Genomic DNA, 27,816 nt, shown 5'->3' with positions numbered 1-27,816 from the left:
GGAAGAGACTTTCCCATTTCTCTTGGTGTTTCAACCAAACCCGCACCTCACCTTGGCGCTTTGTAGGACACATTGTCCTGAGAGTGTGACTGCTTTGAACACACACCTCTCTGTATTTACGACACTACACCCACCTTGAGGAAGTGGCTTTGATCCCAAATGCACCTGTCAATCCCTTGGAAAAGGGGATTTTGACAAAGCCCTTTGTTATCCATCAAATTGTGTGCCCACCCCAATTCATATGTTGAAGTCCTAACACCCAGTATTTCAGAATGTGACCTTATTTGGAGATAGGTTCTTTAAAGGGTATGAAATGAAAATTAAGGTCATTAGGTTGGGCCTTAATTCGATATGACTGGTGTCCTTAATAAGAAGAGGAGAATAGGACACAGACACACACAGCAGGGAGAGGTTGTAAACAGACGCTAGGAGATGGCCATCTACGAGCCAAGGAGAGGGGCCTGGAGCAGAGTCTTGCCTCACCCCCATGGGGTGGGGGGTGGTCCTGCCGACACCTAGATTTCAGACTTCCAGGCTCCAGAACTGTGACACAATGAATTTCTGTTTTTAAGCTGCCCCTCTTATGATACTTTGTTACAGTAGCCCTAGCGAATGAATACACACCATTCAGAAATATAGGTAAGAGGGAGAAGGGGAAAAAGAGATTGGTTTGGGACAGTTGATTGTCTCCCAATTTGTGTGGGTGTGATCGTGGCTCAGCTTGGGAGAGGGGGAGGGCTAATTGAGGACACGTCCCCTGTGAGTCACTGCCCTGAGTATTCAGTTTATTTCAAATATACAAATACAACAGCAATCAAATCAGACTTTAAAAATAATTCTGAAATGAGTAATTTTCATTCCTTAATTTTTTTTTTCACTTGGAATATTGCAGTTCCACAAACGCATGGGTAGAGACGCCAAAGGAAAAGATGTTTCTTCTTGGTGAGAATTTGCATGTTTTTGCACACCCCCCCCCCCCCCCCCCCGTGTCCTTCTCTCCTGGGGATGTCTGGCTGAAGGGAGCCCTAGGCCCTCTGAAAGCAGCCACCGTGAATTCCTCCGGGTGGGGATTTGGTCGGGCTGTTTCCGTCCTGCTTTCTATTAAGATGAACTGCCAGTATGTGTTATGTCCAGACAACCACCTCGTGGAAACCCAGAAAAGCTGCAAAATAGAAACGAGGTAATCTCCTTGAAGTGGCTTGTCAGGGCTTCTGAGGTCAGCGGGGAGGAGCTGAACTCCGCGGTGCCCTCGAGATCTGAGTGGGGTCTCAGGAGTGCCGGGGCGCCTGCCCTTGCCTGCCTCCTTGCACACTTGGAAATCACAAAAAGCCTTTCTGTCCACCGCGGCTTGTGAATCGGCTTTCATCATTGGCGCCAAAGACCCGCCACTCTTAGGTAATAAAGGACACGGAGATCAATCCTGAGGGAGAAGACTCCAGTTCCAGAATGTCCCTTTGTCCAGAAACAGCTGTGTGGAATTCAAGACTATCCAAGGATGTAAAGATCACAGGATCTCTTTCTTTCATTGTCTACTTGTTCGTCTGGGCACCACACTGCGCTTCTGCCGTCAACGGCAGCCGCCCACCACGGCGAAGGTATGAGGCCTTAGGTTAAAGATTTATGCTTTTCTGCGGAGGCTTCGGGCCAGTTGTTAACCCTCTCCTTACCTTTCTTTCATTTAAAATTTTTTTATTAATGTGTTTTGGAGATACAGATACAAAAGAGCCTATAAATCATATATGGACAATTTAAAGAGCAGTAAAGCTACCGACACGCAGGCCTCCGTCCCTAAGTTCAGGAACAAATGCTTTCCTCCTTCAGGGATTCTGTAGTGCTGCTCGTGGAATCGTGTTTCTCTTTGGAATACTCTCTTTTGACATGGCTGTGTTATCCAGTCAAGCTCCGAGGCTCGGAGGATATTAGGGTATGAGAATAATTAGCTTGGACGTTGGGATATGTCCTCCCCCTGGCGTACCAAACGCTAGTGAACAAAGGCGTAACACCGCAGCAAATCCTTGTTAGCTGCGTGATGCGTGTGGCCCAATTAAAAAAAAAAAAATCTCTGTTTCAAAGTCAATAGGACCAGTACTATGTCGATTAAGATTCATCCATCCATCTAGCCACTCGTCCCTCCACCCACTCAATGTTTAATTTATTTTTACTTCATTAATCAAACTTGACTGTGTGCTTACTGTGTACCAGGTGCTCATTAATGGCCCAAAAGGAGCGGGATGAGGATGGGACATTGGGCCAGGAGCAGAGAGCTATCTTCCAGCCTGTTTCCTTCCCCCCAGTCAAGGATCTTTGAACTTCTTCTCGTGAGCATGAGAAATTATGACCTTGTTCTGGTGGGCAGACTGTAAACGTCCTCTTACAAGGTCAGCTATCTCACTTCTCGGCTCTAACCAATGATGGAAGGTTTGTCCCCTTAGATTCTCAGCTCTTCAACCTCCCCACCCCTCATATCCCCCAGTGTAGCATAACCTCACAAGGATGTTCAGCCATCGTGTGCCCCAGTGTACCCTGGTGCTCTCTCTGACGGTGGCACAAATATGCAGTGGGTGACAGGGAGCTCCACTTCCCCTGAGCCTGGTCAGGGAATTGTATGAACACATGCTACTCTGAGAAGTGACAATTCCAGGGAATGAGATGACCCACTACACATCTTCTGTCTCCTGGAAGCTGGGGGTGGGATCCGGTACAGCTTATGGGACAAGAAGAGTAGAAGTTGGTTGGCTACAATGAGCTCCATTTTTCCTAGTGTACTGGTTCTTCTTTGCAGGGAAAAAGGATGGGAACGACTGTATTGATATGTATGTGGTGTGTCAGGACATCTTCAGAAACCCCCCAGGTAGGTATTCTTCCCATTTTACAGAAGAGAACATTGAGGCTCTGAGAAGTTAAGTGCCATGTCCAAGGCTTCACAGCTCCGAAGTGATGAGGCTAATATCTGAACTCACTCTTCTTTCATAACAGCATTCACCCTCTTCCTGAGGGGTGGACAGCACCTGACAGCACTGTTCCAGAACGGGCTATGACAAGCCTGTTTGACACAATGCAGGGCTGCCTCACAGGTGTCTGCTGCCCTTGGAGTAGGTAACTCTCCACCGGTCAGGCACGAAGCTGGGTGCAGGGCTAATTCATGACAGATGACCGATTGCTCATTTTCCTATCGGTTTTTCTTTTTCCTATCCCCTGCTTCACTTTCCTTTCCCCTCTCAATATTTCCTTTCTGTTGAGGTGTCGATCGCCTTTGGCTCCACGGGGGGGTGGGGTGGGGTGTCTGTGAACCTGAGCTAGAGCCCCAGTTCTGTAACCACCTGTGAGATCTCAGGCAAGCCTCAGAGTCCTCCTCTGTAAAAACGCTATCAACTCGGTCTGCCACGCGTGAGAAGCAGAGATCCTGGCTGCGGAGCCCGGCACAGATAGAAACTGGCCACATGGGACTGACTTTTTCTTACTTTGATCCCCGTCTTGCATTGCTTCATGAGCTTTTCCCTCCCTCCCCATATTAGCACTCTGTCCAAGCCTTCATCCTCACGTCTCTCTCCTGATCTTGCACATTCTTCCTAAGGCATTTGTGACATTTGTGACAGTTCCACAAAATTGGAATGGGTATCTCCCTGTAGGCGCATCGTTGCATTTTAACAGGAATTTTCTAGAAATAATAACAGCCCAAAGAATAAACCTCTAATAATGTCATTTAAGGCAAAATGATGGTCCAGTGAAGAAGACATTTTTGGGCAGATGGACCTTTCCGATTCCTGAAATCTTGATGACGAGCCCTCTGATGCTGATCCAACACAGACGCTGGCCTGTCTGCTGTGCTGGCTCCACACGCGAGTGTGTTGATGAAAGTTGGAGAAGCATATTACCAAGGCACCATTTGAAACCCGGAGCCCATTTAATCTGCTTTTATCCCCTCTCCGTTCTTGTATCTGTTGCATAGTGTGCATGTATCGTACTGTACATGGCTATCATTGCGTTACAGAGAGCCTCAGACCTTAATACAGCTCATACCAGCCAATTAGGGGATTGCCAGATCGGGGGTTCATTCTTTGGTAAAGTGTCGTATACGTGACCGGTGGTGATATCTTGTAGTTAACTGCCCACTTTAACCCCATCTGAATGGTTATTAGGGTCAAATTGCAGTGCATGATCCTTTAGCAATTCCTGGGTTTGGGCACGTAATGGCAAATCTCCCGAAGTACGTATCTTGGTGTGAGACCAACCAGTTTTTAGACTCATAGACTTCAGAGAAATTTCTTCTAAATAGTGAGCAAACAGTGGTGCGTGCGTGTGTGTGTGTGTGTGTGTGTGAGAGATCATTCCTGAAAGGACACAAGTGTCTGGAATTGCTTTGGGAAATGAAACACACACACACACACACACACACACACACACAGACACGCATACTCACATATACGAAATGCCTGAGAGGTTACAATCTCTGATTTTTCATGATAGAGAGCCTTAAAACTGATGTGATTTTAGCGATTTCTAATCTAAATGCTTCACTTTATAGTGCAGAAACAGGTTCAAAGAGAAGGGAAGCCTGAGTTTGCCCAGCCAGTTATGAAAAGTAAGGGCTAGAGCCCAGGTGTCACGCCTTGTCCTGTGACCCACGAGTTCTTCCTTTGTCTCTTCAGCCCTTCCCTCCTTCCTTCCCTCCCCTCCAAGTTCAACTTCAGTTTTCTGGAACTGTTCTCCTACTAGCTACACACCTGGCTTCCTCACTGTCTTCAGGTCTCTGCTCAGAGGTCACCTTACCAGTCAAGCCTTCCCTGGGCACCCAGCACAGAGCACCACCCCGCCCCCACGGCACGTACTCCCACCTTACTTGACTATCGTCTGACTGCTCCAACTGGACTGGAAGTTTCAGGAGAGAAAGGACTTCGTGCGTTCACTGCAAAACCTACAGCCCCTGCAACAGCGCCTGCCACACAGTAAGCACGCAGTAAACACCTGTTGAGACAATGGAGGATCTCCTGCCAGTGGGAGGCAGAAGGAGCAGGAAATATCTGCCCTGCCCTCACAGGGCCTTCACTGGGTGGAGGAGGAACTTGACCTTAATAATCATTCCGCAAAAGCATTACAGGGGCCACAAGGGTGCCAAACAAAGGGTCTCGCCTTGGTCTGGGAGGCCTCTCCCGGACAATAGTGGGAAAAGACCACCCACACGCTATGTGCCATTGTTTCTGAAACTGGCTTCGAGAATGGATCCATCCCAGTAACGCTGGGTAGATGTTCTGTCGGACGATCTTGATTTGACCGCTGTGTGACTCTTAGTCTCTGAGTCGGCTGTGTCTGGTTCAGAGTTTAGCAACGGGATGACCTTCTAGATAAGACTGTGTGGAGATGCACGTCCCTGTGCCTTTCCGAAGCATGGGCATCTACGCTCAATGTGTTTTGAATGAATTTATTCTTAAGGGAAGGCCACGCGCGTATTGATATCTCCCTGGGGAAATTCAGGGTTGGGCGAGAAGACGAGTTAGCTACCAGAGCGGCCACATGATGTCGCTGTTGCTTAAAAAATTTAGATGAACGGAAGTCCATCTTTTGTGAGAACCAGTTTATGGAGTTTCAGAAGATGGAAAACTGTTCCAATGAGAGGCACACTTTTATACACTTAAAAGACATTTCTAAGTGTGACAATGTTCCATCTCTTCCCCAAGGCCCCTGTCTTATTTTTATTTATTATTATTGGTTTTACTTTACTCAGCAATATCAAATCTCACACCTAGAGGCTTCCTCAGAATTCATAGCACCCTTATGTCTAATGTCTTATATGTCCTCAAAGAGTTTTAAAGTGTAAATATTTCATTGAAACATAAAAACCAGAAGAAAATGCTAGAAATGGGGGAGTATGATTACCTCTGCTTTCTGTACCCGAGGTCATTTCTAAAAATGGTCACCTATATAAACATAGATGACATCTGTCTACATTTTCCAAATCAACATGGTTTATTTCAGATTTTTCCATTGTCTCTATATTTTAAAATTTTGTCTCTTATTTTTCTTTCATTTTTCTTCTTAGAGAATTTGTATCATTTCTTTTATCATTTTGATGATTTGTTTTATTCTTTTTTTTTTTTTTTTAAGATTTTATTTATTTATTTAACAGAGATAGAGACAGCCAGCGAGAGAGGGAACACAGCAGGGGGAGTGAGAGAGGAAGAAGCAGGCTCACAGTGGAGGAGCCTGATGTGGGGCTCGATCCCGTAACGCCGGGATCACGCCCTGAGCCGAAGGCAGACGCTTAACCGCTGTGCCACCCAGGCGCCCCTGTTTTATTCTTTTTTTAAAGTTCATTCATTCCTCAAACATTTACTGGGCACCTGTTATGAGTGAGAGTCTGTTCCAGGTATTGCAGAAGATAGAAGATAGATGAGTATATCACTTCCGTACATAAGGCCCTTACAATCTTGTAAGGTTGTAGGACCAGTTCACAAAAATAATAAACTGAAGGTTCATGCATGTCTTAGACCCAATGCCAAGCTCTTTACCTGTATCTCATTTAAACCCTCAGGACACTCCTTGTTAACCCCATATGAAGGCAGGGAAACTGAGGTTTAGAGAAGTTCAATAGTTTGCCTAAGGCTAAACAGCTATGTATACTGGAGCTGAGATTTGAAACCTGGTGCATTTGACCACAGAGCTTGAGCTATGCTTTACAGACTTTTAGCAGTATTAGGCAAAATTAGTTAATATTAAGAAAACCAGAGACTCAAAGTGCTATGGGAATTCCTATCTGGAGAGGTTCCATGGAAGATGTGGCATTTGAGATTGCCTTTGAAGGATGAATAAAATTTCCCCTGGGAGAGATGAGAAGGGATGGTCAGCCAATCAAAAGTTTAGTTCTTGCTCATGATGTATTTACAAAGTAGATTGGCAAGGGGTCTTGTTGCCACACGTTGACTCCGGGACCCAGGCTGAAGGGCCACTATCTATGGCTGCACCCTTTGGAACATGAGAAGGAAAAAAGAGAATGTTTCATGAGGGTTTTATTACATTTGCCTGGATGTGACCCACATCACTCTGCTCACATTTCATTGGCCAGAACTAGTCACATGGTCTTGGTTAACTGCAAGAGGGCTGGGAAATGTAGAAAACAGAGGGAATATTGATGAATATTCTGTTTCCTCCCTGTTATTGGGCTGCCTCCCTGGAAGTAGGGAAGACATGCATTGTTATCCAGATTTAATCAGTGAATAGACTTGGGCACAGAAATGAACTGACTCTTTCAAGATTTCATGGTCACCTTGGCCATAGCTACCAAGAGAGAGTAGAATAAGCCACTATTGACGTGATACATTATTTGAAGAGTCTCTTTCCCTCTCCACCCCCATGTCTTTCTTTCTTCTTGGGATAGGTTGAAAGAGGTAGAAATTCTACAATTTCAAATGGTTTTCTTTGGCTTGGATTTTTTGAAAATTAAAGTAGTCTTTAGAGAACTAGCCTATTAATCCTGAACCACAGGTTCATGTCTTCTTTAGAATGATGGGATTGGGTGGAGTTTTCTAGGACAAATAATTAAACAAATAAGCAAACAAGATTTAAAAATGACACTCATTCTCATCTCAAGCCTGGTATTTTCCAACCTCTTCCAGTGGAAGATCAATGTACAGGAGGGTATATTTCTCTCATCTACCAGGTATACCTCTGTACAAGCCTATCAGCAGTGCCATGGAAAACAGCCTAAAGACTGACCCATTGTTGTCTGTTGTGAACGGAGCATTTGCTCGTTTCAAGTGACATACTAGGTAACTCTCTTCCAAACAGCAAGGCGCTTACCCATGTGAAAAAAAAATGAAAGGAACAGCCAGATTTGGTTACTGTCGGAGCCACATGATTCACAGATATCCTTGATAATGACAGTTGCACAGCTGGATAATTAATCAAAGTATGAAGAGAATATAGAGCACTCCCATGCACACAGCCCCATCCAGTCTCTACGGGATCCGGCCATCATCTGTTTATTCTCCTTTGGAATGGCTTGAGATTATTCAATTATTCAATAGCTTCCCTTCTTGCTGTGATGGGATGTATGGTTTTTAATTGGCACCAGGGTCTTTCGGTGCCTATGAACTTTGCAAGTCACTCTTGTGATTCCAGTCCCCGGAAGCCTGAATGTTTATCTTTATCTAGAGTTGGGCCCAAACAATGTACCTTGAAGTACCAATCAGCTTTTTAAAAAAGCAGTTCTGCCAAGCAATTGGTAGCAAAATCATGACAAGGATCTGATTTCAGTCTTGCATTTTTTTCTTCCTACCCGTGTTGTTCTTGACATAGAATATAGGATTAAAAAAAATCCATATTTGACATGAATTTTCTCTGACTTTATGGTTAATTTTGTAAATCTCTCCTTTCCTTAGGAGAGATTTTTAAGGTTCTAAACCAACCAGTGTATAAATATTTGCCCATTATGGTGTTTCTTGGAAGTGATTTCTGGAAAAGCAATTCAATATTTCTAATACATAAATGCATTTTTTTTCCAACTTCGGAGAGAGATTGTTATAATTGTTTGTTCAGAGACATTTATTAAAAATAGATTACAACCTATTTTAGGGCCTTTGAACATTAAAGTTGCAGTGACATCTCATTAAGCGGGCTGCTTTTACTGTTCCTAGCACTCTAAATTTTTGCCCTCTTTAGTGGAATTTTTCTCCTTGAGATGCAAGTTCTTCCAATCTTCTGTATTAATTAACTCGAATTGTTCTTTCCCAGCTTGGTCCCCGCATAGTTCGGTCAGACCACATTTGTAACGCTTTCCTGCTAATACTTGGTGTTACTCCTCCGCCGGGGCGTTCGGAGAGCAGTAACTTATCACAGGTCCCACAAACTTGCTCGAATTTTCAAGGCCCTGTTTAACCCGACCTCAACAAATGACCCTGCCTTTTGTCTTGCTACCTGCTCGACAAACACCCTTCCAGTTTATCTTTTTTATCATCTTCTAAGGGCTTCGTCAGCAAAGTGAGGTTCCGAGAACCGCCGCCGCAGCGCCCCCTGGGAGCTCATTAACATACAGCCTCTCAGGAGAATCTGCATGTTAACGAGTTCCCAGGTGATTCCTGAGCACGTTCTTCTGCGAAGCCGGCTCCAGTACCTTCTGGCCACATCCTTGCCTCCCTGCCTTGGCTTACCCTGTTCTCTCCGCCCGAAATGCCCTGCCTTCCTCCTTCCACTCGGGCAAATTGTCATCTTTTTGGTACCGGTCAGTTGAACTTGCACTCTCCTCTTTCCACCTTGTCATGATACATTTGAAAATTGAGTCTTACTTTGGAGTTAGCTTTTGGGGACGGGTCATTAGGGAAGATCCGAGAGGCCGAAGTGTCCTTGAAAATATTTTAAGTTGCCCATCAAATATGGCGTCGATGTCTTAGCGCGTCTCCTGCTGTAACGAATTACCTATGGTAGAATGTCCCTCCCGAGTCACAACGTTTTGCTTTTTCTTTGGTCGAATGGCAGGTGTACCGAATGACTAGCGTTTAGGAATCACGTTGTAGAGAGTATGTCCGCCCCCTCCCTACCCTCCACCTGCCCTTCAAGTGCATACAGTTGAATTCGGGTAAGTTAAATACAGGTGAGAAGGAGCTCCCCGAACTCAGGTCTGGTATGTGTTCCAACTTGTGTTTTGATCGCCAGGTTGAGCTGGATCTGGTCAGAGCAAGCTTAAATTCTTGAGAGTGTTTAGAAAAATATGTTTTGGGTTCTTTTGACATAACTGTGAGTCATTTCCTTTGCCTTAAAGAAAGGCTCCTGAGTACTCCCTGCATTAAAAAAATAACAGAAGAAAAACAGTTTCTACTTTACCACCAGGCTTATCTACTCTGCATCTAATAGGAGAACAAAGTGAGAAGAAAGAGGAGGAGGAGGAGAAAATGTGAGAGGAGGAGGGAAAGAAAAAAATCCTCCACATAAAGTTGAAACGGTAGGAAAAGACCTTTTAGGTCCGTTAATATTGCCTAAATTATGGACTGCATTGTGTCCCCTCAAAAGTCATATGTTGAAGCCCTAACTCCCAACGTGACTATATTTAATGTGACTGTGTTTAGAGACGGGGCCTTTAAGGAGGTCCTTTAGGTTAAATGAGGTCATAAGAGTGGGGCCCTCATCGGTCAGGACATCACAGAGTGATCCCTCTCTCTCCCTCTCCCTCGCTCTTCCTCTCTCTGCTTGTGCACAGAGAAAAGGCCACATAGGGACACAGGGAGGTGTCAACAGCTGGTTGCAAGCCAGGGAGAGAGGTCTCATCAGAAACCAATCCTGCTGGCACCGTGGTCTGGACTTCCAGCCTCCAGAACCATGTGAGAATACCTTTGTGCCGTCGAAGCCCCCTATTCTGTAGTATTCTGTTATGGCAGGCTGAGCTGATGCCTCACCAGGTCCGCAGTCCTGAAGACAGAACGGATTGCCGTTTTATCCCGAGGTCTGGTACGCTGGCTGTTGTAAGTGTGTAACGGCGGCATTATAACTCATTGCTCAGCTACGGGTCTGTCCCTCTCAGCAGCTGCTTCCTGCTGATAACATTCGTGAGCTTGTTAATTCTTGTATCTGTCTAGATTCGAATTTGCAGTGGTCTCCAAATAGTTCCCGATGCGTTTAGAGCGTTTACATGGATTCATTACCTAAAGTCCTGAAAAAAGAAGGTACTGACCTGAAGTCCATAGTTTGCGAAGGTAACGATGTTATTGTAGTAAAAGTATGGTGGAAATCTTAAACAGTGATAGTTTTACTTCTTTAGCTAATAAAACATTCTTCCAGTAAATTAGAGCAGCGAAGGTGGAAAGTCTCCTCCTATACCGTAGCCTTCTCAATGAGGTGTTAAGTTCAAAGCTTACATCCTCTCTCTTCCCTTTAATGAAGAAAAAGAAGACTGTAGGAGGTACCATTCAAAGCGCTAAAACTGAAATACAAGGGAAGTGGAAAATGGGAGCACCGATGTGCTCCTCCTCCAATAAGGAATCACATGGCGCACTCAGGATTAATGATGAGAAGTGGCTGTCTTCAACTTGTCTTCAACTTGTCCTGAGCGTACATGTGGTGCTCGTACCTCTTGCTGACTGGTATTTTACGATATTCCAGATCTAATATCTATGGCTCTCAAAGGGCTGCAAAAATATTTTATTAATATTATTTTATGGTGGGGTTGGGATGCTGTGTGGGATTTATAGAGCTGGGGGTCTTGGATTCATTCTCTCTAAATTATGTTTTGTTTCTTTCTTGGTTTGAAAGGTGTCCAAGTAGCCATATTGCTAGGGAAAATCACTGAGAGCATATCAATGAATATATTTGTTAAGCATAACGTTTCACTACCCCTAGCTTCTTGCATTGGAAATTTTAAGACCCCCAGAATTTAGGTTTTTGTTTTTGTTTTTTTCCAAAAGTCTAAGTCTTATTGAGGCCACATGATGTAGCAAGTGAGCTTTCTGAAAGGTTTGGATTTTAATTCCATTTCTACTTGTAACTATCTATGTGTGATGGTTGATTTTAGGCATCAACTTGGATGGGCTATGGTGCCTGGATATGTGGTTGAAGATTATTCTGAATGTTTCAGTAAGGTCGTTTTGGGCTGAGATTAATGTTTAACTCAGTGGATTTTGAGTTGACAGATTGCCCACCATAATGCAGGTGGGCCTCATCCAATCAGTTGAAGGCCTAAATGGCACAAAAAACTAACCTCCCCAAAGCAAGAGAGAATTCTGCCAGCAGATGGTCTTCAGGCTTGAACTGCAGCATCGGCTCTCCTCTGGGGCGCCAGTCTGCCAGCCCACCTTGCAGACATCAAACTTGCCAGCCTCCATAATCACATGAGCCAATTCCTTAAAATCCATCTTTCTCTCTATATACACATCCTGTTGGTTCTGTTTCTCTAGAGAATCCTGACTAATGCACTATGTAATCCTGGTTTCATCCTTTCTCTTCTCCGAGGCTCAAGTGTGCAATCTGTAAAGAGCGGAAGCGGTACTGCGTACCCTCTAAGGTCTTCTAGAGAGAAAAATGGCATGATTAAAAAACCTGCTAATTTTGAAATGTAAAATTTTTATAAAGAGTAATGAAAGTACATTCCAGAGAGCTACTAGATAAAAATATGAAAACACCTCCTCATTTCTTGACATCTTGCTCAAGATTGAGAGGTGGTGTGGTGAGTGTCTGGGATGGTAAAGTGCACATCTCAACACAGCTCCCCAACACAAGATATCCTGCCCAGGTCCTGCTGCAGAGTTTTTCTTCCCAGCTCCAGTCCTACCCTTCCACCCACACTGCCCTGTAGGCATTCTCCTTCTTTCAAGGACACTGGCACCTTCCAGGTGTGGGCTCGTACCTCCCAGTTCCTGAGCTAGACACAACCAAGGCAGGTAGAGCAACAGTTGACTTGGACCCCAGCTGGTGTCCAGAGATGAGAGGCTGGACATGGCCAGCCATTCCATCACCACTGTCTGCCTGTTGTGTGATTATTTCTTTGATTCTTAATCATCTTTCCCTCCTGGCAGATTCATTGGACAATATAACACTAAGCAGAAAATAATAGTCACCCATTGTAGCACCTAGAGATAATCACTATTCACAGTTTGATATATTTTATTCCTTCTCTAATCCAGGTAATAATACAGTTTAGCCTTCCTTGCCCTCCCTCTTGAGGATCATCTTGTTCTCATGTACTTAGGGGAGAAGGAAGATTTCTTCATTTCCAGTCCTGGATCACTTAGGGTCACCACACGTGGGTGTGCAGGTTGTGCACTGCAGAATCTGCAAGGCAACTCGTCTCTTCACTGTCAATCCTTTAAGTCTCTAGTGACTCTACCATAGACTTCTGTGTTTAATGGATTTTCCCGACTTGCAGTTAAAGAAGGGAAGTTAGATTATATCCCTTCCCAGAACAGAGGATAAGTTACAACTAAAGATTAGACACCCTTGGGTGTCTAATTGGGTTTAAATATCCCTCTGACATAGCCTCTAGCCTGAATCACCGTTTTGGGGATATATGCCTACCAAGCTTTAGACTGCCTCCCAGGTTGCTTCATGGTGATTGGGGAAGATCCATGGGCTGGTCTTTGTGCGCTCCTCGGGAGCTCTGATGGCCTCTGCAAAGGTGACTGTTGTCTTTGCTGGCATGCTGTTAGAGTCAGCTAAGAGGAACGAGCTGGTGTGACTCAGGGGAACTCCTTTTGGCTTGGTCAGGGTCGGGGTCCTTCTGCTGGCTCAGCCCCACCTCAGCTCTGCTACGCCCACAGATCCTCTGAGTCTTGGCCGCAGGTCCTCCAGCAGCTGGCCTACTCATCCCACCCCCAGCCTCCAGTCTGGGTCACCTTGCAAGCTCCTCATGGCAGAGGCTGGCCATCGTTTTCGTCCTTCCCTTGCGAGCATGCAGGAACACCTGGAACGTTCCTTCTGTGTCATCTTGAAGCCCAGGAAGAATCCAGGCCCTATATCCTGACCCTGTTCTCTGTGGAATGCTGCTATTTCAGTACTTCTGTGGCCCGCTGGGTGGGCACTGGGGTGTCTAAGGACTAGGGTCTCTGGGTTTACAAATACAGATACTAGACAGCCAGTTAAATGAGAATTTCAGATAAACGATGTGTAATTTTTTAGTATTATTTAGTATGTAGTATTTGGGACACACTTCTACTAAAAATTATTTGTTGTTTCTTTGAAAACAAAACGTAACTGAGAATCCTGTATTTTATCTGGCAACCCTACCAGGAACCCAAGGGGACAGTGGGGCACAGCCTCCCTCTGCCTTTGGTTTCCTTTTTCATTTCCTTTGCATGGAATGAAGTCTCTGGGCAAACTCTATAGTCTGGTGAGTTCCTGCTCACTTTACCCCTCCAATGTGAGATACAGCATTTTAAAGTTATGCCTATTTATAAATTAGGGTTCTATTGAAAATGGAGTTTTATATCCATTTCTTTTTTGCTTGGCATCACAATTTTCTCCAAAACATGCTTTTAATGGCTCTTGAATTTCACATATGGTTTGATTTTTGACTGGGTTTATGATGTGTTAATTCAGAAATGTTTGTTGAGTAGCTCTTATGTGCTGAAGGATTGTTTTGGTGCTGGGGATACGATGGTCAACAAATCAGGAATGTGTCTATTCTTAAAGAACTTCCATGCCAGTCAGGAAGACAGATAGTAGATATCAGTAAGCTCAGCTCATCACGAGTGCTATGTGAACCACAAAACAGTAAGCGTGACTGTAAGGGGTGGGGTGGGAACAGTGCCCACCACCCTTGGCCTTAATTGATTGGTCCAGTGAAAGACACATGATCCAAGCTGGGCCGTTAAGAATCCTTCCTTGAGGCAATGGGAGAGGTCGAGGCAGTCTCTTGGAGAGCAGTAGTTTCAAGATGTAAGATTCAAGAGCCCGTGGCAGCCATGTTCACCACTGCATGAAGAAATAGCTGGTGAGAGAGAATAAAGTCATCATGTAGATAAAAGTGTAATGAGGGGCAGGAGTCTTGGAGGCGTGTGAGGGTCCCTGGGTTCAGATGGCCTTGTCAGTTTGGCTATTCAACAATTCCTGAAATCTAGGAGCCCATAAATTATGTTTTTGCTGAAGCTAGTTTGAATTGTGTTTCTATCATGAGAAACCCAGAATCATCCTAATAGTAAAGGGAAGCACAATAGAGAGAATCATTTATGGCGGCTACCCACACCCAGACCCATTGTAGGCTTCTCTACCGGGTCAGCTGTCTGTCTACCCCCACATGACTAAAGATAGCTTGTCTTCATCTCCCGACATGTTTCTATCCCTCCACACATCATTACTAATCCTAATGGATGTCCAGATTCAGAGAAATAAGTGTTTTCCTTCTTCCCTATATGAGGTTGGCCTCCTGGTTTCTATATATGTTTTGGTCTCAGCTTGACCTTTTCTTAAAATGATTGCCCCCCCCCCCAAATGTTCATTCCATTCAGATAGTCATGCGCCTAACCACAAAGATATCATCTGGCCCCATGGCATGAACAGGATAACCACATAATAATGTGGCATAAATTTGTCCAAAACCTGGATTATTCAATGAGAAATGATGCCATGCTGGGCCAAACCAAACTCAGCATCATTTCTTTTCAGTTTTCTCCTCAGGAGTTAAAAAAAAAAAAAAAAAAGAAAACCCATGATGTGCACGGGGCTGTGTGTATGTAGTTGGGGGACAATTTCATCTGGTGATACCTTATTATATTTGGAAATAGAGAACAGCTTTCTCAAAAAACCATCTTTCTAAATGATTCTTCCGCTCCTAGGCTGGACATGGGTGTCTGTAGCTAAACCTCCGCCTTACACAGTGCGAACTGTTCTGAGCTCACAAGGCTGCTGCACAGCCTTACCCTCCCCTGGACCTCGAGCCTATCGAGGCTTGAATCTGGGTCCAGCACCCTGATTCCAATGCTGCCTGACCTGAGTCCTAGAGCCGTTCTGAGCACCAAGGGATTTCTGAGTCCCAAGAACACTTGAGAGGCAGCAGGGGGAGGGATCCCAGATACGCCCCAATACCTGAGCTCTGCAGCCCAGGATGGATTATCCTCTTCCTGTTCTTTCACCTTCTGCAACTGGTTCCAGCATTCCTTCACCCCTACTCTAAGAATCAGTCCAGCTGCTACGGCATTCCTAACTAAGCCAAGACGTAGATCAGCAACCATGACATCCCAATCATCTCTGTTCTTGTCCAGTGAGGGTATGGGCTCCGCCAGGCCTGTGGGGCTCCCCCTTGTACACCTCCATCTGCCCCTCCCCCATCACTCCTGCTGCAGCCCCACATCACCTTTGCTGCCAGCGAGACTCAGAATTTAGACTTTCAGAGCAAGCCTGAGACCCTCAACTACACTAATCTCTGCTTTGTGAACTAGCTACAGGCCTCAGCTCCTGTCTGGTATTCCATTCTGTGTCTGCCTAGTGTCTTCCTAAGATTACGGCCCCGTCCTGAGTCCTACACCCCTTGACACAGGCCTCGATTCTCTACCCAAGTCCTTTCTAACTTCCTCCTTGGGCCTGGATCCTGTATTTTGCAATAGCTGACTGAGAATCCATAGGATGCAGAGAGTTCTTCACGGAGCATTCCACATTTCCACACTTGAAAATTTCATGTGCCAAATTTCCAAGCTCAGCATAAGCCCTCTTCTTTCACATGGTCAAGGTGTCAAATTAATTCAAAAAATACAATTAAAATAAGGCATCAAAAAATTTAAAGCATACACAGTGATAAATCCCCATCCTTGCAATAGGGCTAAGCCCTCTTGTTTATGGCTCTGATTTTTGGAGGTTATGTGTATAAATCACACCTAGAGTGAACTGCTTATACATTCCACATTTTCTCCTTCTTAGTGGAAAGAAAACTTGAGACTTTAGAAGATTGAGTTCAAAATCACTTTGGAGTTTTACCATTTTCTCCAGGTCTTTTGCAAGTGTCTTTTCTTATGCTCATTTGCTGGCAAGTTGTTAGTTGTCTTAAGTCTTTCCAAAGACTTCAGCTTAGTTTTCACAGAAACACCAATTCTCATTCTTTTCTCATTTACAGTCACGCAGTGCACACGTACATGGTGTAAACAAGGAACAAACGCAGGGACTCTTGCCAGGCGTTCAGCTACTGGAGTGTAGCCTCTTGGTGTCTGGGCTTCAGAATGCCATGGGCATCAATGAGAATGCTTTGCAAAGGAAAGTCATCCGCGGGGGGGTGGGGGAGCGGCAAGGGGGAGGACGGCTAAAAGAGCTTTAGCTATATCTGATGCTAGTCTGGATTTCCCATTGCTGTATTGCTGTTGTCGTGATTTCTAGATTTATTATGGTGATGACTCTGGGGACTCCACCATCCAACATCCTGCCTCTACAGGCCAGTTCATTTTCCAGGCTTTCTTGTCTCTGTTTCCAGCTTCCTCTTCTCTGGGTGGTGTTGCTGATCTGAGGCAGAGCTCTCTCTCTCTGGACAGGCTGCCACCTGGGGTAGCCAAAGGAAGGGGCCCAGTGCCCACGGCATCCTCTGTCTCCTGACATCTTCATTAAAGTCCACTATTCCTTGCATGAGATTTTTCGATTTGGTGCAAAGAGAGAAAGGGGCAGAGCCCACAACCAAGTTTAATACCATGTGAAGGGGATGGGTATGGACAGAAGACATCGGAGGTAGGTTGATCCATGAACTGAATTAACCTATAGAGATAGGGGCTTGGAACAGAGGTGACTAGTAATCCACAGGAACCCTGGGGTACACATTGGACTTTTTCTAAGTGTGAAATGGGAGTGAGGACATCTCATCTAGCTCTTAAGAGCTATGGAAACCCCAGTAATGTCTTGATTACCTATAGTAAACTAGATTTCTTTTCAAAACACACTCTTTTCTCCCCAAGATATTATCACTTTAATTCAGGTCTAGAGACTTCAGTCAGATAATAAATTGAATTATGGTCCATCTTACTCTTTACCCTTGAATTATTATGTCTCTTCTCTTTGGTTAACTGAAGAATAACAACCCATCCAGAATTAAACCACAATCAGCGGCAATTTAGTCAGAATCAAATTGTGTGGATGGGTTTCTTTTTCTTTATAAGTTCTTTAGCATCTACACAAGCCCCCACAAGTAAATGCTGCCTGGAAGCCCTCATGTTTGAAAAAGAGTTAGGTGGTCGGCAGACATGCGGTTCGTGACCAGCCTGTGCTCAGTTCTTCACAAAAATCCTTCCATTGTGGCTGAGGGGGTCTTGTGGCCCCGTGTAGGCCAGGTGACCTGGTGTCCCCAACCTGACGGGATGAGGAGTAGGTACCTGATTCACACGGACTCAATCAGATTCTTTCTCTCGTAATACTAACTGTGAAGCTCCAAAGTATTTCAGATAGTGGTGAGCACTGGAATGGATGGTCTCGAGGGTTCAGGGGCCTGGACAGCCATCAGACTGCACCCATGGGAGAAGAGAATCTGTCTGGGTGAGAGAGGAGCAGTGTAGAATTTTACAGAAAAATATATTTTCTTTTCAAAAAGGAGGCAATAAAATCAAGAATCAAGAATGTCAGCAAATCTGGTATAAATTAAAAACCTGCCCTTCTTAGGAAGCAAACGTGGATAAAGAAGTGGCTATAGAATATGTAATAATAAAAGATAAGGGGCACCTGGGTGCCTCAGTTGGTTGAGTGTCTGACTCTTGAATTCCACTTGGGTCATGATCTCAGGATTGTGGGATTGAGCTCCGGGTTGGACTTCATGCTGGACATGGAGTCTGTTTAAGATTCTCCCTCCCTCTCCTTCTGCCCCTCCCCCCTCTAATAAAAAAATGTAAAAATGATATTTGACTATTTCTGACATTAGGTATTGCATTAAAAAAACTTTAAACAATGTCTTGTATACAAACAATAGATTTATAAAGCTAATCTTAGAAAGGAGTATAATCTGGCACTACAAAGACCAAACCTCACCCATGCCTACCGCCTGTGGTTAAACTCCTCAGTATGGCCTCATGGTCTTCTATCATTGGACAAAATCTCCCCTCCAGCCTTACCACCCATTCCCTATTTCTGGGCATTCTGTGCTCTACTCACACAGGGATACTTGCCATTTATTGAACATGCCATGCATTTCGTCTTGGAAGATGGCTCTTGGCACAAGTGAAGTCCAAGGCTATGGTTAGATAGGTATCTAGAAAAGACACTCTGAATTGGTCCAAGTCAAAGTTAAAGCTGACCCCCTACCGGGTTCAATTGGGGGACAGAATTTGCCAAATCACCAGATCTAAGTTCCAAGAAATGATGCCAGGCTAAAACTGCAAGTGTGCCTCTTTGAAACTTAAGATACTTTTTTACAGCACATACATCTCATATCCTACGTATAATCTGCATAGTACATGGGTGATATGTTTAGAAAAGTACCTAAGAGCAATTACTTTCTTGCTGCTAACTTAATCTTTGCTTTGATGGGCCAAGACTGAACTATCTATGCTTCTCCTGTTTGTTGGTTGTCCAGGTCATTTTTGTCAGCTCTCTGGTCCTCTATACCAGCTTGACCTTCACTTCTGCTTAAAATGCTGATGTTTACTCACTCTGAACTTACCGGAGGGTTCTAAATAGCCTCTCTTCAAAGTAGCTCCTCCCACTCCTGATCTGCTGTGCAATGGCCAAGCTCTACAGATCTTCTCTTTCCTCTTCTATGTGAGTGGATCTCAACAGACATTTAAAAAAGGCGCAATCCCTTGGAAGATGTGTATCCAATTTCTAATTTACTCCTTAAGAGCCATACTCCCTGGGTGAATGTGACAAGCTGAGTTCTCAGCCCTGAACAAATCATAACAGAATTTTAAACAGACTCTCCTACACTGAGGATTAATAGAGGCTGCTTCCCATTTCTAGGTAGCCCTGTCTTTGTTGAACATTATGCTTGTAGTATTTTGGATATTAAAAGGAGTTTTGTTCCAGAAGTATATTAGAAAAATCTGCATAGTGTAATATTGATTTAAAAAGGAACGCACTTTTTTTTAAAAAAAGAGAAATGAAACTTAAAGAAAATGATTTACCCCAAACTCACTGAACCCATAGTTTGCTGTGTGCTGCCTCTGACGAGTCTCCTATTGTTTATTCCTGCGTTAGTTTGCTCACTTGTTTGTTCGTTCATTCCCTCAGTATCTACCAAATGCCATCTGGAAATGAGAGACACCTCTGGACCCACTGGTCAGAACAACAACAATAGCAATATAATAAGGGACAACATTTGTTGAGTTCTTACAACGTGTCACATGCCACACTAATTATTTTAGATGCATTATAGCAATTTATCCAAACAGCCCCATGTTACAGATGGGAAAGTGCCATTACCTCACAGAAATTAAGTAACGTGACTCACAGTAACACGGCTGGGATGTGGAAGAGCTGGTGTCTGACTCCAGAGCTATTATGTTCCGCCAGCGTACTCATGTGGATAGGGCCGGCTTGTGGCCTGAAACAGCCTTCCATCTTGGCCCCACTGGGCCTTCCCATTGGCCTCAGCAGCCCGTCACCTGTGAAAGTCTAGGGTAAGGGTATACATCCAAGTGTTGGTTTTTCCTCTCTTCCTGTCTGCTCTAGATCACAGAGGCTCTCAGACCCTAGGTCCCAGTCCTGATTATGTACTCAAAAGTAGTTGCTGATTTGACTTTGTCTTTGCAAAAATTTCTAGATGACTTTCATTCATTTTCTAAGCTCTCCCTGCTCTGCCTTTTTTTCATTCCATGAAATGATAGCAGCTCTTACACACTTGGCATTTGATGATGGAGACAATCAGGATCCTGAAAAAGCACAGGGCTTCTCACTGTGGAGATTATTTTCAGTTTCTATGAAAATTCTCACTTTCCTCAGCTCATTGAGTCTAGAGATAAAGATGAAGTCAGTGTGTCATGGTGACGGGTAAGTCACCCAACAGTGAGCGCATGGGCAATTTTCCATATTTTGGGCCAGATTTAGTCATTCTTTTTTCCCCTCCTCAAAGTTAATAAGGCATTTCTGCCTTTTCATTTCTTCCTTAAAAATCATATTTGGAGAAAAGGGTAATGAGTCATGAGCAGAGCGCTCATCAAAGAATGCTTAAGACCAGGCCTAGTTAGGGAAGGTGTGTTCATGTGGTGAGGGAGAATCTTTGAGAGGACATCATCTATTTCTAGTAAATCATGAAAGAAATACCAAGTGGCAGTTGAATAGATCGTATTCATTCATTTAGGAAAGCAGAGAAAAGCCTGAATCTAAATTTGGAATGGAAACAATTGAACACTTAGGATGGTGTGGTCTGTTTAGGCCGCTATAACAAAACGTCGTGGACTGCATGGCTTAGAAACAACCGAAATTTATATCTCACAATTCTGGAGCCCGGGAAGTCCAAGATCAAGGCCCTGGCAGACTCGGTGTCTGATGAGGGTCTGCTTCCTGGTTCATGGATGGCTGTCTTCTGACTGTAACTTCACATGGTAGCAGGGGTGAGGAAGCTCTCTGGGGTCTCTTTGATAAGGACACTAATCCCATTCATGAGGACACCACCCTCATGGCTTAATTACCTCCCAAAGGCCCCACATCCATATACTATCACGTTGGGTGTTAGGATTTAACTTAAGAATTTTGGGAGGACACGGACATTCCTATGCTTTAGCCAGTGCTTAGCAACAGTCGCATATCCAGGAAGCCAATTCTCTTCTTATTCTAGCCTAAAAGGCTCTCTTCACCTTTTTAACTCCTAGAGCCCTTGTTTTCATATGTCTAGGTCTCCCCTCAACCAATGGAAAGATCCTGAAGGCAGGACCTGCTTATGTGTCTTTGCATATCTAGCAGTGTTTGCTATAGAGTTTTGTACGTAATAGAAATTAAACAAAAATTGTGTCAGAATGGTAGAGTATGCTTTTGCTCACTGTAAATATTAAGCAAAACTTAATAAACATTATACATAAGAAAACAATCCTCCTATCAAAACTGTATCTATCCTTGAAAACCCACCTGAAAAACTACTTAGTCTATGAAGCCATGATGAATCCATCTTGGCAGCCCTAAATCATCTCTCTTCCGAATTTTTATACTATGTAAACAAAAGATACTCATAAAGCTCTATTCATTGCCATTCCTTCTTACAGAATTCATTCTAGAATGGGCAGCCCTATGTGGTCTTGCCTGTCTGGCCCCCGCTGACTTGATTATAGTTGGTACTTGACGCACGTTTTAGGCCACTCATATTCTTTTCCCTGGAATATATTGTTGAAAACAGACACCGAATCATTCAGATGGTGCTGAGTTATTGGCAGTACTAAGACCGTGTAGAGTGGTGTTCAGAGTGGGGGCCTTGAGAGCCCATACATGCTGCCAGTATTGGTTGGCAGAGGACTTAATATGTGCCTGGCACTGTATGAGGCAATAGGGAGCAAAATCAACCCACATGCCCACCCCCACAGATCTCCTAGTGGTAGGATTTCCTTTTAGACAGGTTCAGGCAGAATTACAGAAGAGGCAGAGGGAAGACAGTCGGCAGCAAAGGGAATCAAGCATATCGGCAAGAAATTCTGCAGCCCTGGCAAGAGACTCAGAGATTCCGACTCATATCATTTTCATGTTCACCCCCCCCCCATTACTATTGCTACTACTGTTACTGGTGGACCTTTAGTAAGTACTTACCATGTTCCTCACACTGGGCTAATCTCTAGACATGTAGTTAATCATCTCAGTAGCCTTATGATCTAGGCACTCGCACTATCTCCATTTTATAGGTGAAGGGATTGAAGCTCTGCGATGGGAGGTGAGTTACTTCAGAACACCAGCTAGTAAGTGACAGGAAGGGAAGCAGGCTGAGCTCTTCGCACATGTGTCCCATCATATTACTCTGCTTACAATATCCTTGTAATAAACCAGCTTTGTTGGGTGCCTGTTCTTCCCGTCAACAGATACCTTAGGTAGCTGGCTAATGAAGCTCAGACTGGAGGCGGCAGGAAGAAGTAGCTCTCTACCTCTCCGTTATTATAGAAAACTGCAGGCGTTTTAAATGGAATCAGGGCAAAATAAGCCCTCTCTTGAAAATGTTCGATCCAATAAAATGATTTTTGTTTTAAGCCACTAAAAAAAAAAAAAAAAAAAAGAAACTGTTCACAGGTAAACACCCCTGTCAGTGTTCTGGCTTGCACATTCATTTCTCGAGTTGTATGACTAAAATGAGAGGTTTCCACTTTGTGAGCCCCTGAGCTCAGGCCGATGGAGGAGGAGGGGGGTGGGGCTGGTACAGAGTTTATACAAAGAGTGCCCAAATACATATGCACACACCAAGGACTGTCTGTAAATTCAATAAATTATACGTCCTGTCCATGCGTGGGCCGTGTGTTCTAAATATATGTAGGGGTAGTTAGTATCAATAAAATAAAGACTCACGTAAAGTGGTTACTGAATTCATCCTAGTTTTTTGTCATATATTTTCTGTACCAACAGGCACCATAGGATTATATGAAAGTCCATCCTATTTGTGAAATTAAGATCCTTGTAATCAAAAGTTGAAAAAATCACTATTATAAATGATACCAAAAGAGTACTGAATGTTTATAATGGGAAAGGCAGCTACATGGCTGGCTGTCACTCACTCAAACTATGCACATGGAAGGCAGCTCTTATTGATGAGGGCTCTCCTTGCGGAAGATCCTGATACAGCCTCCCACCCCCATTAATAGTGACCAGGAAGCCACTACCAACGTTTTGCGGTTAGCTGTGAGGTGTTGCCATTTTTTGTTCAGAGAAAGAAGAACTCGCGTTTGGTGACTATCCCTTTATATTTCCTAGGGTCCAGAAAAAGCATTAAGGCTCAAGAAGCTAGTGTTATCTGATGTGTCCTGGTATTTGGCTACGTGTCAGCGTTCTTGAGTTACGAAACCTGGTGCCTTATTCATTTCGGCTTGTCATGTGGGTAAAAAAAAAAAAAAGGCCCTCAGCTGTGTCGATGGCATTAATAAGCTAACACTGTTGAGCTTCAGTAGAAAGCAGGTAGTTGAGGAATAAATGTTATGACATAATTGAAATAAGTCTTTGAACTCCCAAAGCAACAGAAATCTCCCCCCACCTTCCATTTTTGGATTATTATTCTCATCCCACTTAAAAATAGCATTGAGTCTGCGGCAAGATGGTGTGAAAGTTCTCTGGAGCTTTAATCACTAATGACCTCATCTTCAAGTGGTCAGTGATAATAAACAAGAAGAAGGGATTTCCAAGGGGGCAGAGCATTAATAAGGTAAGATTTTAAAATTAATTTTTCAAGTTAATTAAAATGTCCAAAAGCACAATAAAACTGCAGAAAATCTGGCAAGGGAATGGCAGCAGGCCTGATTAATGCAAGTCAACTGTCTTCTGAGGGTAATAGTAATAATGATAAGATTATGGATACGGAAGAACCTACTAAAGAGAAATGTGATGTATGCGGAATACAAACTGCGTCCCAGTTACTATTTTATGGTGCACAATGGATCTTATTAAGGAGGAATAGCTGCAAGAATTACCACCGAATTGCTCAATAAAAGTATTGTGTAATTAACAGTGTTGTAGCAGCAGCTGGAGCAAGGCCTCCCATTGATATTCCATATTCTCCATCTATTTCCAGTTTGCTAAGAGGGTGTGAGTTCTAACTAAGTCTATTTATTTATCCAATCACTCAGTAAACACTTATGGAGCAGGGCACTCTGCTAGGAGATAGGAGGGGTAGGATGATGAGTAAGGCACTGCTTTTGCCTTCAGGGGGCTTATGTTCAGATAGGGGAGTTAAGATACCAGTGTCATTAACTGTAATACAACGCAGATTGTCTTGAAACTTTCCAGGAGAGGTCAAAAGAGAGAGATATTCCTTTTAGTAAAAGGGATTTAATAAAGGCATCAGAGAATATACGACATTTGAGAAGGGCTTTGATTTCGGTGGTGGTGAAGATAATACTTTCCTACGTACAAGTTCTTAACTCTTAAAAAATGCTCTGTGGCATGTAATGCCACCAAGGCAAGTAGGAAACAATGGAGGCATATTTGGGGTGAAGAGCATAGTCAAAGTAAATACAGGGGGGGTACTCGTCAATGGTATGTTGAGAGACAGATGGCGTGTATAATTGAAGCCCCCAATGCCAGGCAAATATATCTTGTCCAAAGGCGACTTTGGACATTTTGGAGCTAGTCAGTTTGAGCTAACTCTGCTTATGAAGTTACTCTGGCTGCATGGGGGACTTGGGGGACAAGAAGTGGATTGCAAAAATCATTTCTGGGCACTGCAACAATAGAACATGGTAGAGATGCTGGAGGGCTAACTGTATGGGATGTGTTTTGTGAAAATGGAAAGGAGAGAACTGTTGTCAGTGACATGTGAAGACATAAAACTTGAATGAAGAAGAGAGGGTGGTCAAAGGTGACCACACATTTGAGTTTGGGTTATTAGGAGGAAGGCTGCACACAGGCCAACAAAATGATAGATGAAAGAGGGTTGGGAAAATAGTGATGATGTGTTGGTACAAAGACAATGCACCTGGAGAGGTACTTCTCAGTCATGAGCTTTGAGGCTGAACTTGACTTAATGCTTCTTAGCTCTTATGATAATATTGGGTTTAGGTGCTATCAGAATGTGCTTGTGAGATAAGACTCATGGGCATGGAATAAGATGTTCTTTAGGCATGCACAGATGGTGATTTAGACATCATATATTTGGCCATCAATGTATTTCAGGATCATTTAGAATGACAGCTGAGCTTTCTGTCTCTGTGGTGGAGGCAGTTGGGTTAAGCTAAGTCCCGAGGTCCTGAAACGATTCTGGGCCCAAGATCAAGGGATGTAACCGATCTGTAGTTTGGATTTTATTAGATTATCTTCAGGCCTCCTTTTAATTTTCTTTTAGTACCAAAAAATGTATCCTAGCCTTCCTTTTTCATTGGGTTTCTGTTATTTCTGGCTGTCTTTTCCTCATCCAGCTGCCTTTGCTTCTGGCATCAGAGCTGATGGGCCCAGAAAGTGTTGAAGAGTGGATGCCAGCTGACTTGCCCAGAGTACAGTGAAGCAGAACCACTACAATGGGGATGAAGAACTGCTGAGAAATTTGAGCTGGGTTAGCTTATAGTCTGAAAGCTCAAATTCCATCCTGGGCTCATAAACTTTGTTCATTTTCAACTCCCCTGCCTCCTTAGCCTCTTGTAACAGTTTTACCTGGAAAATATAAAGTTGCTGACTTTGTTACCTCTCAGATCTGTCCCTACGTCTGTAGCTTGGAGTCCCAGTCCCATTGTCCCCTGCTTCTTTAACAAGGACTAGTACAACCTTCTACCTGGCTTTCTGAGCTCTCTTCTCTTGCAAGCTATCCTGGGTATTGCACTGTACATTATTTTCATTTCGAAGAGTCTCCAAAGTCTATCTGGCTCCCAGTTGCTCCTAGAACCAGATTGAAAGTGCTAATCCTGGACTGGGGGGCTCTCCAGTGGTCATTGACCTCCTCAGGTGTCCTCCTGTCCTCATCACTGGCTGCAGCCCTATTCACTTTTGTTCTTGTGGGCAAATAGCCTTACTGCTCTCCACACGTGACTCACTTATGGCCACATTAGAGAAGAGCAGGCACCACTGTTCCTGCCCGAAATGCCATTTCTCTCCCTTTCTCCCATATATGCCTCAGATTTCTTTTCTTTTGGAGGTCTTTCTTGTTAGGATCAGGCGAGCTACTTCTTAGCCACTCTTGCTAAGGCGCCATGAATGGAGGTTCCCACAGACTTTCTTCTTAGTAGGCTGTAAGACAAATCTCATCCCTTTTATTACATTTGATTGGGAAGATATGCTCTTTCCTGTACCTCTGACGGCTTTTTCCTCATGTGTTTTTAACTCTACTCTTCTGCTGTATGAGGTAATGACTACACAGTTAAGCTTAGGCTCCTTAGCCTCCGTGCTTCAACATACAGATCCTAGAAACATAGCCTACAGGACACCACAGTACCTTCCAAAGGGTACTTGGATTAAAAAAAAAAAAAAAAAGGTTCAATTTTCACATGAGCGTGGGAAATCCTGGATTAAGTAGAGATAAATGGGTTTCTTTCTGGAGGAATACCTAGAGATTTTACAAATGTCTCCTCCAAGAAGGGATGTTTTATGATCCACCAGAATTAGGAATAGCTCTCCTAGACTATGGACTATGAGAAACAAACTGAGGGCTACAGAGGGGAGGGGGGTGGGGGAATGGGATAGACCGGTGATGGGTAGTAAGGAGGGCACATATTGCATGGTGCACTGGGTGTTATACACAACTAATGAATCATCGAGCCTTACATCGAAAACCGGGGATGTACTGTATGGTGACTAACATAATATAATAAAAAATCATTATTAATAAAAAAAAAAAAAGAAAAAAAAAAAAAAAAAAAAAAGGAATAGCTCTCCTCTCTGGGTCAGCCCTCCTTTGATTCTTTTTTATTGCAATGAGATGTAAATTTTAGGACATCAAGAGATAGCGACTGATCAAAAGAGGTTTGATTGTCTTTTTATTTCCCACACCCTGCAGTGCTAAATCCCACCTGGGTCTTTCTTATTCTCTGCCTGCAGGTGGAAGCCTTCAGGTTTCCAAAGTGTTCAGGGCCTAGAAGTGGCTGGGGTCACTGTGTCCTTGGGGGAGGATGGCAGAGGAAGTGCCTCCTTCCCAAAGCCAAGTCCCTGCCAGCACAAAAGGGCAGTTATTCTAAAAAGGGAAATATGCTCTTAATCCTTCTTACTGCTTTCCTCGGGACAGAAATGGTGGCCCAAACGGCAAAACTCAACCTTCTTACCACGTTTAGGACACTTAGAGGCAGGTCCCTTCTTCCTTATTCTTAGTAAAACATTTCAAAATGCAAACCTAATTTCTAAACAATGAAGGATTTTCACAGGGAAATCATAAATTTCTCATGTTTTGATTCCCTGTCGATCTATAAGCTCTGTGTTCCAGCATACCCCACCCCTATCTTGCTCAGTGCCCCAGGAGGCTCACCCCTACAAATACCTCCTCTTGTACCCCCTTCTCCTCTTGCTTCACTTCCCATTTGGAGGAGACAGATGGGGGCACTTGTCTCCTGTCCTTGCTCTTTGTGTTGTGTTTCTGGAAGAGGCTGGTCCCTCCCCAACCCCACCTTCCATGAGCAGCCCCGCCCCATGGCTCCAGCCCCCACTAACCTCCAGGGACACACTCCCCCCCTTCCCTTTACTGAACCTTCCCTTCCCTCCGCCTATAGCTCCTCAAATAGTCCCTGCCTGTTTTTAAAGCCTCTTGAACCATCTGAGTTGGGTTTTATTTCTTGGTAGACCCTGGCTGGTCCACTATATTTTCGGGAAAGATACAGAGGTCCTTGCTGTCCTTCATGTGAAAATATCAAAGAG

General features: G+C 44.0%; 1 long non-coding RNA gene across 3 annotated transcripts in view; it reads left to right on the top strand.

The window, feature by feature from the left end:
* Positions 1-1,024: 1,024 nt before the first annotated feature.
* LOC130543934 (uncharacterized) overlaps positions 1,025-27,816 on the top strand; it is a 46,725-nt gene continuing 19,933 nt past the window's right edge. Inside the window, exons 1-3 of one of the 3 annotated variants that reach the window (XR_008959713.1) lie at positions 1,025-1,595; positions 2,783-2,851; positions 4,747-5,981. This is a non-coding gene — a long non-coding RNA (uncharacterized LOC130543934). Of the gene's footprint in view, positions 1,596-2,782; positions 2,852-4,649; positions 5,982-27,816 lie in introns of those variants that run through there. The other 2 variants (XR_008959715.1, XR_008959714.1) reach the window with 2 other exon arrangements.

Source organism: Ursus arctos, unplaced genomic scaffold, assembly GCF_023065955.2.
Source record: "Ursus arctos isolate Adak ecotype North America unplaced genomic scaffold, UrsArc2.0 scaffold_17, whole genome shotgun sequence".
Lineage (NCBI taxonomy): Eukaryota > Metazoa > Chordata > Mammalia > Carnivora > Ursidae > Ursus > Ursus arctos.
The sequence above is the reverse complement of the archived record's forward strand: the minus strand, read 5'-3'. Positions and strand labels throughout refer to the sequence as shown.